The sequence below is a fragment of the Triturus cristatus genome, chromosome 8 (genome assembly GCF_964204655.1).
Source record: "Triturus cristatus chromosome 8, aTriCri1.1, whole genome shotgun sequence".
Taxonomy (NCBI): domain Eukaryota; kingdom Metazoa; phylum Chordata; class Amphibia; order Caudata; family Salamandridae; genus Triturus; species Triturus cristatus.
Genome location: NC_140591.1, coordinates 941,999,571 through 942,011,688, shown reverse-complemented (window position 1 = coordinate 942,011,688; position 12,118 = coordinate 941,999,571).

Below are 12,118 nucleotides of genomic sequence, written 5' to 3'. Positions count from 1 at the left end.
GTTTCTGAAGCATGTCGTAAGGGGGGGTGGTTATCTCTTTCATCAAAAATCGGGCGTTTTTGATTGAACAATAAAGGCCTACAAATGTTATTTAATTCACTTTCTTGGGTGGAGAAAAACTTTTTAAGGCCGCAGAGTGAGTAAATTGGCCATTTTCATTCACGTTTACCCATTTCTCAAATCTTGTGTTTAGGGCCCCTGGAAGCTTGAAAATCACTTTAAACATCTAATTTTATCTCTAAAAGTGATTTTCCACGTACAAATGTGAATTGTAGTTCAAAGAGGCAACATTTGAAAACGGACCATTTTTTTAGTTTCTGAAGCATGTCGTAAGGGGGGGTGGTTATCTCTTTCGTCAAAAATCGGGCGTTTTCGCTTGAACAATAAAGGCCTCCAAATGTTACTTATTTCACTTCCCGTGGAGGAGAAACACTTTTTAAGGCCTCAGAATGAGTAAATTGACCATTTTCATTCACTTCTACCCATTCCTCAAATCTTGTGTTTAAGGCCCCTGAAAGCATGAAAATCACTTTAAACATCTCATTTTATCTTTAAAAGTGATTTTCCACGTACAAATGTGAATTGTAGTTCAAAGAGGCAACATTTGAAAACGGACCATTTTTTTAGTTTCTGAAGCATGTCGTAAGGGGGGGTGGTTATCTCTTTCGTCAAAAATCGGGCGTTTTCGCTTGAACAATAAAGGCCTACAAATGTTATTTAATTCACTTCCCGTGGAGGAGAAACACTTTTTAAGGCCTCAGAATGAGTAAATTGGCCATTTTCATTCACTTCTACCCATTCCTCAAATCTTGTGTTTAAGGCCCCTGGAAGCATGAAAATCACTTTAAACATCTCATTTTGTCTTTAAAAGTGATTTTCCACGTACAAATGTGGATTGTAGTTCAAAGAGGCAACATTTGAAAACGGACCATTTTTTTAGTTTCTGAAGCATGTCGTAAGGGGGGGTGGTTATCTCTTTCATCAAAAATCGGGCGTTTTTGATTGAACAATAAAGGCCTACAAATGTTATTTAATTCACTTTCTTGGGTGGAGAAAAACTTTTTAAGGCCTCAGAGTGAATAAATTGGCCATTTTCATTCACATTTACCCATTTCTCAAATCTTGTGTTTAGGGCCCCTGGAAGCTTGAAAATCACTTTAAACATCTAATTTTATCTCTAAAAGTGATTATCCACATAAAAATGTGAATTGTAGTTGAAAGAGGCAACATTTGAAAATGGACCATTTTTTTCGTTTCTGAAGCATGTCGTAAGGGGGTGTGGTTATCTCTTTCACCAAAAAACAGGCGTTTTTGATTGAACAATAAAGGCCTCCAAATGTTATTTTATTCACTTCCCGTGGAGGAGAAACACTTTTTAAGGCCGCAGAGTGAGTAAATTGGCCATTTTCATTCACGTTTACCCATTTCTCAAATCTTGTGTTTAGGGCCCCTGGAAGCTTGAAAATCACTTTAAACATCTAATTTTATCTCTAAAAGTGATTATCCACGTACAAATGTGAATTGTAGTTCAAAGAGGCAACATTTGAAAACGGACCATTTTTTTAGTTTCTGAAGCATGTCGTAAGGGGGGGTGGTTATCTCTTTCTCCAAAAAACAGTCGTTTTTGATTGAACAATAAAGGCCTCCAAATGGTATTTTATTCACTTCCCGTGGAGGAGAAACACTTTTTAAGGACGCAGAGTGAGTAAATTGGCCATTTTCATTCACGTTTACCCATTTCTCAAATCTTGTGTTTAGGGCCCCTGGAAGCATGAAAATCACTTTAAACATCTCATTTTATCTTTAAAAGTGATTTTCCACGTACAAATGTGGATTGTAGTTCAAAGAGGCAACATTTGAAAACGGACCATTTTTTTAGTTTCGGAAGCATGTCGTAAGGGGGGGTGGTTATCTCTTTCATCAAAAATCGGGCGTCTTTGATTGAACAATAAAGGCCTACAAATGTTATTTAATTCACTTTCTTGGGTGGAGAAAAACTTTTTAAGGCCTCAGAGTGAATAAATTGGCCATTTTCATTCACATTTACCCATTTCTCAAATCTTGTGTTTAGGGCCCCTGGAAGTTTGAAAATCACTTTAAACATCCAATTTTATCTCTAAAAGTGATTATCCACATACAAATGTGAATTGTAGTTCAAAGAGGCAACATTTGAAAATGGACCATTTTTTTCGTTTCTGAAGCATGTCGTAAGGGGGGGGTGGTTATCTCTTTCACCAAAAAACAGGCGTTTTTGATTGAACAATAAAGGCCTCCAAATGTTATTTTATTCACTTCCCATGGAGGAGAAACACTTTTTAAGGCCGCAGAGTGAGTAAATTGGCCATTTTCATTCACGTTTACCCATTTCTCAAATCTTGTGTTTAGGGCCCCTGGAAGCTTGAAAATCACTTTAAACATCTAATTCTATCTCTAAAAGTGATTTTCCACGTACAAATGTGAATTGTAGTTCAAAGAGGCAACATTTGAAAACGGACCATTTTTTTAGTTTCTGAAGCATGTCGTAAGGGGGGGTGGTTATCTCTTTCGTCAAAAATCGGGCGTTTTCGCTTGAACAATAAAGGCCTACAAATGTTATTTAATTCACTTTCCGTGGAGGAGAAACACTTTTTAAGGCCTCAGAATGAGTAAATTGGCCATTTTCATTCACTTCTACCCATTCCTCAAATCTTGTGTTTAAGGCCCCTGGAAGCATGAAAATCACTTTAAACATCTCATTTTATCTTTAAAAGTGATTTTCCACGTACAAATGTGAATTGTAGTTCAAAGAGGCAACATTTGAAAACGGACCATTTTTTTAGTTTCTGAAGCATGTCGTAAGGGGGGGTGGTTATCTCTTTCATCAAAAATCGGGCGTTTTTGATTGAACAATAAAGGCCTACAAATGTTATTTAATTCACTTTCTTGGGTGGAGAAAAACTTTTTAAGGCCTCAGAGTGAATAAATTGGCCATTTTCATTCACATTTACCCATTTCTCAAATCTTGTGTTTAGGGCCCCTGGAAGCTTGAAAATCACTTTAAACATCTAATTTTATCTCTAAAAGTGATTATCCACATACAAATGTGAATTGTAGTTCAAAGAGGCAACATTTGAAAATGAACCATTTTTTTCGTTTCTGCAGCATGTCGTAAGGGGGGGTGGTTATCTCTTTCACCAAAAAACAGGCGTTTTTGATTGAACAATAAAGGCCTCCAAATGTTATTTTATTCACTTCCCATGGAGGAGAAACACTTTTTAAGGCCGCAGAGTGAGTAAATTGGCCATTTTCATTCACGTTTACCCATTTCTCAAATCTTGTGTTTAGGGCCCCTGGAAGCTTGAAAATCACTTTAAACATCTAATTTTATCTCTAAAAGTGATTTTCCACGTACAAATGTGAATTGTAGTTCAAAGAGGCAACATTTGAAAACGGACCATTTTTTTAGTTTCTGAAGCATGTCGTAAGGGGGGGTGGTTATCTCTTTCTCCAAAAAACAGTCGTTTTTGATTGAACAATAGAGGCCTCCAAATGGTATTTTATTCACTTCCCGTGGAGGAGAAACACTTTTTAAGGCCTCAGAATGAGTAAAATGGCCATTTTCATTCACTTCTACCCATTCCTCAAATCTTGTGTTTAAGGCCCCTGGAAGCATGAAAATCACTTTAAACATCTCATTTTATCTTTAAAAGTGATTTTCCACGTACAAATGTGAATTGTAGTTCAAAGAGGCAACATTTGAAAACGGACCATTTTTTTAGTTTCTGAAGCATGTCGTAAGGGGGGGTGGTTATCTCTTTCATCAAAAATCGGGCGTTTTTGATTGAACAATAAAGGCCTACAAATGTTATTTAATTCACTTTCTTGGGTGGAGAAAAACTTTTTAAGGCCTCAGAGTGAATAAATTGGCCATTTTCATTCACATTTACCCATTTCTCAAATCTTGTGTTTAGGGCCCCTGGAAGCTTGAAAATCACTTTAAACATCTAATTTTATCTCTAAAAGTGATTATCCACATACAAATGTGAATTGTAGTTCAAAGAGGCAACATTTGAAAATGGACCATTTTTTTCGTTTCTGCAGCATGTCGTAAGGGGGGGTGGTTATCTCTTTCACCAAAAAACAGGCGTTTTTGATTGAACAATAAAGGCCTCCAAATGTTATTTTATTCACTTCCCATGGAGGAGAAACACTTTTTAAGGCCGCAGAGTGAGTAAATTGGCCATTTTCATTCACGTTTACCCATTTCTCAAATCTTGTGTTTAGGGCCCCTGGAAGCTTGAAAATCACTTTAAACATCTAATTTTATCTCTAAAAGTGATTTTCCACGTACAAATGTGAATTGTAGTTCAAAGAGGCAACATTTGAAAACGGACCATTTTTTTAGTTTCTGAAGCATGTCGTAAGGGGGGGTGGTTATCTCTTTCGTCAAAAATCGGGCGTTTTCGCTTGAACAATAAAGGCCTCCAAATGTTACTTATTTCACTTCCCGTGGAGGAGAAACACTTTTTAAGGCCTCAGAATGAGTAAATTGACCATTTTCATTCACTTCTACCCATTCCTCAAATCTTGTGTTTAAGGCCCCTGAAAGCATGAAAATCACTTTAAACATCTCATTTTATCTTTAAAAGTGATTTTCCACGTACAAATGTGAATTGTAGTTCAAAGAGGCAACATTTGAAAACGGACCATTTTTTTAGTTTCTGAAGCATGTCGTAAGGGGGGGTGGTTATCTCTTTCGTCAAAAATCGGGCGTTTTCGCTTGAACAATAAAGGCCTACAAATGTTATTTAATTCACTTCCCGTGGAGGAGAAACACTTTTTAAGGCCTCAGAATGAGTAAATTGGCCATTTTCATTCACTTCTACCCATTCCTCAAATCTTGTGTTTAAGGCCCCTGGAAGCATGAAAATCACTTTAAACATCTCATTTTGTCTTTAAAAGTGATTTTCCACGTACAAATGTGGATTGTAGTTCAAAGAGGCAACATTTGAAAACGGACCATTTTTTTAGTTTCTGAAGCATGTCGTAAGGGGGGGTGGTTATCTCTTTCATCAAAAATCGGGCGTTTTGATTGAACAATAAAGGCCTACAAATGTTATTTAATTCACTTTCTTGGGTGGAGAAAAACTTTTTAAGGCCTCAGAGTGAATAAATTGGCCATTTTCATTCACATTTACCCATTTCTCAAATCTTGTGTTTAGGGCCCCTGGAAGCTTGAAAATCACTTTAAACATCTAATTTTATCTCTAAAAGTGATTATCCACATAAAAATGTGAATTGTAGTTGAAAGAGGCAACATTTGAAAATGGACCATTTTTTTCGTTTCTGAAGCATGTCGTAAGGGGGTGTGGTTATCTCTTTCACCAAAAAACAGGCGTTTTTGATTGAACAATAAAGGCCTCCAAATGTTATTTTATTCACTTCCCGTGGAGGAGAAACACTTTTTAAGGCCGCAGAGTGAGTAAATTGGCCATTTTCATTCACGTTTGCCCATTTCTCAAATCTTGTGTTTAGGGCCCCTGGAAGCTTGAAAATCACTTTAAACATCTAATTTTATCTCTAAAAGTGATTATCCACGTACAAATGTGAATTGTAGTTCAAAGAGGCAACATTTGAAAACGGACCATTTTTTTAGTTTCTGAAGCATGTCGTAAGGGGGGGTGGTTATCTCTTTCTCCAAAAAACAGTCGTTTTTGATTGAACAATAAAGGCCTCCAAATGGTATTTTATTCACTTCCCGTGGAGGAGAAACACTTTTTAAGGACGCAGAGTGAGTAAATTGGCCATTTTCATTCACGTTTACCCATTTCTCAAATCTTGTGTTTAGGGCCCCTGGAAGCATGAAAATCACTTTAAACATCTCATTTTATCTTTAAAAGTGATTTTCCACGTACAAATGTGGATTGTAGTTCAAAGAGGCAACATTTGAAAACGGACCATTTTTTTAGTTTCGGAAGCATGTCGTAAGGGGGGGTGGTTATCTCTTTCATCAAAAATCGGGCGTCTTTGATTGAACAATAAAGGCCTACAAATGTTATTTAATTCACTTTCTTGGGTGGAGAAAAACTTTTTAAGGCCTCAGAGTGAATAAATTGGCCATTTTCATTCACATTTACCCATTTCTCAAATCTTGTGTTTAGGGCCCCTGGAAGCTTGAAAATCACTTTAAACATCCAATTTTATCTCTAAAAGTGATTATCCACATACAAATGTGAATTGTAGTTCAAAGAGGCAACATTTGAAAATGGACCATTTTTTTCGTTTCTGAAGCATGTCGTAAGGGGGGGTGGTCATCTCTTTCACCAAAAAACAGGCGTTTTTGATTGAACAATAAAGGCCTCCAAATGTTATTTTATTCACTTCCCATGGAGGAGAAACACTTTTTAAGGCCGCAGAGTGAGTAAATTGGCCATTTTCATTCACGTTTACCCATTTCTCAAATCTTGTGTTTAGGGCCCCTGGAAGCTTGAAAATCACTTTAAACATCTAATTTTATCTCTAAAAGTGATTTTCCACGTACAAATGTGAATTGTAGTTCAAAGAGGCAACATTTGAAAACGGACCATTTTTTTAGTTTCTGAAGCATGTCGTAAGGGGGGGTGGTTATCTCTTTCGTCAAAAATCGGGCGTTTTCGCTTGAACAATAAAGGCCTACAAATGTTATTTAATTCACTTTCCGTGGAGGAGAAACACTTTTTAAGGCCTCAGAATGAGTAAATTGGCCATTTTCATTCACTTCTACCCATTCCTCAAATCTTGTGTTTAAGGCCCCTGGAAGCATGAAAATCACTTTAAACATCTCATTTTATCTTTAAAAGTGATTTTCCACGTACAAATGTGAATTGTAGTTCAAAGAGGCAACATTTGAAAACGGACCATTTTTTTAGTTTCTGAAGCATGTCGTAAGGGGGGGTGGTTATCTCTTTCATCAAAAATCGGGCGTTTTTGATTGAACAATAAAGGCCTACAAATGTTATTTAATTCACTTTCTTGGGTGGAGAAAAACTTTTAAGGCCTCAGAGTGAATAAATTGGCCATTTTCATTCACATTTACCCATTTCTCAAATCTTGTGTTTAGGGCCCCTGGAAGCTTGAAAATCACTTTAAACATCTAATTTTATCTCTAAAAGTGATTATCCACGTACAAATGTGAATTGTCGTTCAAAGACGCAACATTTGAAAATGGACCATTTTTTTCGTTTCTGAAGCATGTCGTAAGGGGGGGGTGGTTATCTCTTTCTCCAAAAAACAGTCGTTTTTGATTGAACAATAGAGGCCTCCAAATGGTATTTTATTCACTTCCCGTGGAGGAGAAACACTTTTTAAGGCCTCAGAATGAGTAAAATGGCCATTTTCATTCACTTCTACCCATTCCTCAAATCTTGTGTTTAAGGCCCCTGGAAGCATGAAAATCACTTTAAACATCTCATTTTATCTTTAAAAGTGATTTTCCACGTACAAATGTGAATTGTAGTTCAAAGAGGCAACATTTGAAAACGGACCATTTTTTTAGTTTCTGAAGCATGTCGTAAGGGGGGGTGGTTATCTCTTTCATCAAAAATCGGGCGTTTTTGATTGAACAATAAAGGCCTACAAATGTTATTTAATTCACTTTCTTGGGTGGAGAAAAACTTTTTAAGGCCTCAGAGTGAATAAATTGGCCATTTTCATTCACATTTACCCATTTCTCAAATCTTGTGTTTAGGGCCCCTGGAAGCTTGAAAATCACTTTAAACATCTAATTTTATCTCTAAAAGTGATTATCCACATACAAATGTGAATTGTAGTTCAAAGAGGCAACATTTGAAAATGGACCATTTTTTTCGTTTCTGCAGCATGTCGTAAGGGGGGTGGTTATCTCTTTCACCAAAAAACAGGCGTTTTTGATTGAACAATAAAGGCCTCCAAATGTTATTTTATTCACTTCCCATGGAGGAGAAACACTTTTTAAGGCCGCAGAGTGAGTAAATTGGCCATTTTCATTCACGTTTACCCATTTCTCAAATCTTGTGTTTAGGGCCCCTGGAAGCTTGAAAATCACTTTAAACATCTAATTTTATCTCTAAAAGTGATTTTCCACGTACAAATGTGAATTGTAGTTCAAAGAGGCAACATTTGAAAACGGACCATTTTTTTAGTTTCTGAAGCATGTCGTAAGGGGGGGTGGTTATCTCTTTCGTCAAAAATCGGGCGTTTTCGCTTGAACAATAAAGGCCTCCAAATGTTACTTATTTCACTTCCCGTGGAGGAGAAACACTTTTTAAGGCCTCAGAATGAGTAAATTGGCCATTTTCATTCACTTCAACCCATTCCTCAAATCTTGTGTTTAAGGCCCCTGAAAGCATGAAAATCACTTTAAACATCTCATTTTATCTTTAAAAGTGATTTTCCACGTACAAATGTGAATTGTAGTTCAAAGAGGCAACATTTGAAAACGGACCATTTTTTTAGTTTCTGAAGCATGTCGTAAGGGGGGGTGGTTATCTCTTTCGTCAAAAATCGGGCGTTTTCGCTTGAACAATAAAGGCCTACAAATGTTATTTAATTCACTTCCCGTGGAGGAGAAACACTTTTTAAGGCCTCAGAATGAGTAAATTGGCCATTTTCATTCACTTCTACCCATTCCTCAAATCTTGTGTTTAAGGCCCCTGGAAGCATGAAAATCACTTTAAACATCTCATTTTATCTTTAAAAGTGATTTTCCACGTACAAATGTGGATTGTAGTTCAAAGAGGCAACATTTGAAAACGGACCATTTTTTTAGTTTCTGAAGCATGTCGTAAGGGGGGGTGGTTATCTCTTTCATCAAAAATCGGGCGTTTTTGATTGAACAATAAAGGCCTACAAATGTTATTTAATTCACTTTCTTGGGTGGAGAAAAACTTTTTAAGGCCTCAGAGTGAATAAATTGGCCATTTTCATTCACATTTACCCATTTCTCAAATCTTGTGTTTAGGGCCCCTGGAAGCTTGAAAATCACTTTAAACATCTAATTGTATCTCTAAAAGTGATTATCCACGTACAAATGTGAATTGTAGTTCAAAGAGGCAACATTTGAAAACGGACCATTTTTTTAGTTTCTGAAGCATGTCGTAAGGGGGGGTGGTTATCTCTTTCTCCAAAAAACAGTCGTTTTTGATTGAACAATAAAGGCCTCCAAATGGTATTTTATTCACTTCCCGTGGAGGAGAAACACTTTTTAAGGCCTCAGAATGAGTAAATTGGCCATTTTCATTCACTTCTACCCATTCCTCAAATCTTGTGTTTAAGGCCCCTGGAAGCATGAAAATCACTTTAAACATCTCATTTTATCTTTAAAAGTGATTTTCCACGTACAAATGTGAATTGTAGTTCAAAGAGGCAACATTTGAAAACGGACCATTTTTTTAGTTTCTGAAGCATGTCGTAAGGGGGGGTGGTTATCTCTTTCATCAAAAATCGGGCGTCTTTGATTGAACAATAAAGGCCTACAAATGTTATTTAATTCACTTTCTTGGGTGGAGAAAAACTTTTTAAGGCCTCAGAGTGAATAAATTGGCCATTTTCATTCACATTTACCCATTTCTCAAATCTTGTGTTTAGGGCCCCTGGAAGCTTGAAAATCACTTTAAACATCTAATTTTATCTCTAAAAGTGATTATCCACGTACAAATGTGAATTGTCGTTCAAAGACGCAACATTTGAAAATGGACCATTTTTTTCGTTTCTGAAGCATGTCGTAAGGGGGGGTGGTTATCTCTTTCTCCAAAAAACAGTCGTTTTTGATTGAACAATAAAGGCCTCCAAATGGTATTTTATTCACTTCCCGTGGAGGAGAAACACTTTTTAAGGCCTCAGAATGAGTAAATTGGCCATTTTCATTCACTTCTACCTGTAGTGAGTTCTCTCTGAATACGTACAGGCATTGTTAAGTTAGCATAACCGCGTTAGATGTTAGAAAGCCATCTTTTTGCTTTTGCACACGACACTGCGTTTACATGTTATTTCTTAAAACAAACTGCTGACTCGAGACTTGCTTCACACAAGAGCAATCTGTTGTTACTATCCCAAGCTCTGCGCAGCGACCTTGGTCTGTACATGGTGTGACAAACAGTCTGGGTTATTACACAATGCATGTTTTTCACTCTAGGTTGATCGGCCCACTATTTAGCCATAACACACGCGCAGCTGCAAATGCCTGAAAATTAGTGCTTTTAGTATCACAGACATCATGTTTATTATTCAGACCGAAGACGAGCCTTCCTGCGAGAAGACTCCTGATGCTCCTGTGATGTGATTTCACTAAGCTGATCTTTGAGGTATGGGGTCCCCTATTCAAGCCTAAGAGACCTTCTATTAGCATAATAATAATATTAGCTTCTTAGTAAAGGGAAGGTGGTAGTATCCACTGTCATTATAATATGATCACCCCTTTTATATTCTATGGTATTGTAACTATGTTGCTGGTTTTGATATTAATCATTTGTCTGCTTGTATTAGCCAAAGTACTGCATCTTAGGACACGTGGTCTATAAAAATAAACCCCTTTTATTTACAACGTGTCTCTGTTGATTATTGTTGTGGACTGATGTGAGAATAATATACGAACAGGTATTTCCGATTCCCACCATTCCTGAGTATGTACTGAGTCGCTTGTTCTGGGTTGTCTATTCATTGGGACCGCCGAGCTAAATCTCGGATAACGAATGGGACACTTATGCTAGCCGGATACTGGGTTCTGGGTTCTGAGGTGAGTTTCTGGTACACCACAATTCACTGAGGTCCTGGGGTTCTTCGCATAGTTCTGTGTATCAGCAGAATCCCTGCAACATGGCGCACCTAACGTTTGGTCTATGAGTTGAAACGCCTTAGTAGTGCTTACATTTAGTCCACAGCACCCTCATTCTTGTTTCCGGATAACAAGTCTGACGGATTTAAACCTACCTAGTTCTATTGATATAGGTTCCTTCAAGCTTGATCATTAAAAAGGTTATTGAACCCTTGTGCTACTGAATACTTGAAGTATAGTTTGTCCTTATGGCAGTAGACATTGCGGCGCACAGCCGTGCAGCTCTGAAACGTCATTTGACGCAGTATGGGGTGCCGGACACGGGCATGGACGTCATCTTTGTGGTGGGAGCCGATGCGGCTCACCCGTTTGAGTTGTTCTATTCCTGGGTGACGATTCCGGCAGTCAGTGGGGATGACGATACCTTTCATTCTTACACTGCTACTGCCGTGCCTGCTAACTATGCGCCGTATAGGACACAGGAGATACCAATATCTGCTTGGCAACATCAGATTTGGTTTAATGGCGCCCTCCCCCATGTGGTTATACCGCCGAGAATGGGCCCTTTATCAATTGCAGGGGCCACTTGGCCGGTACTAGCCGGATTTACGCCTCATCCCCGTTACCTCACGGTGATGGTGGCTGAATTGCGTGTACTACACACTGCCCTTATATCAGTATATAGGGCGTTGGTGCAGTATGTGTCGCGCACTGTACAGGCGGGGGCGCCTGTTAGTGCGGGACAACCTAGTGATCGTCACGCGGTGGTCATTAGTCCTGTTATGGTCAATTCTGTTGTGGGCAAGCGCCCCCTCACAAGGGATGATTATCCTTTTTGGCTTGCTGAAAAATTTGACCAAATAGAGGCGGTTTATCCGCATACAACTCCTGTGGAAAAACACAGGATCCTCACCATTAGTTTGCCTAAAGACTTAGTTCCCCATATAGATGATTGTGTATCCTGGGGTAAGATTTTTGCTGCGACGTACGCGCAGTGCTTCGGCACTCCGTCTATGTTACAGCTGCCCTCCATAATTAAACAGGTTCAAGAGGACCATGGAGCGGAGTCTGCGATAGAATTGGGGATGCGGCTCCTCGGAGATTTTGGCCTGGTGGCTACCATGATAATGGGAAACCTTAAGGGTGATGCGTTGCACTTTCAGGTTCGTAATGAACTGAAGAAAGTTGCTGAAGAGGACAAGCCGCAGGAATTTGCAAAAATAATTGCAAAAGCATATCGTGATTTGGGTCGTAGCTCTTTAGGAGTTAAGCCTGTGATCAAAAATCCCGATTCTAAGCAGCAAGGTAAGGCAGAAACTTTTGGTAAGGATGGTCGGCCAATTTTTCCAA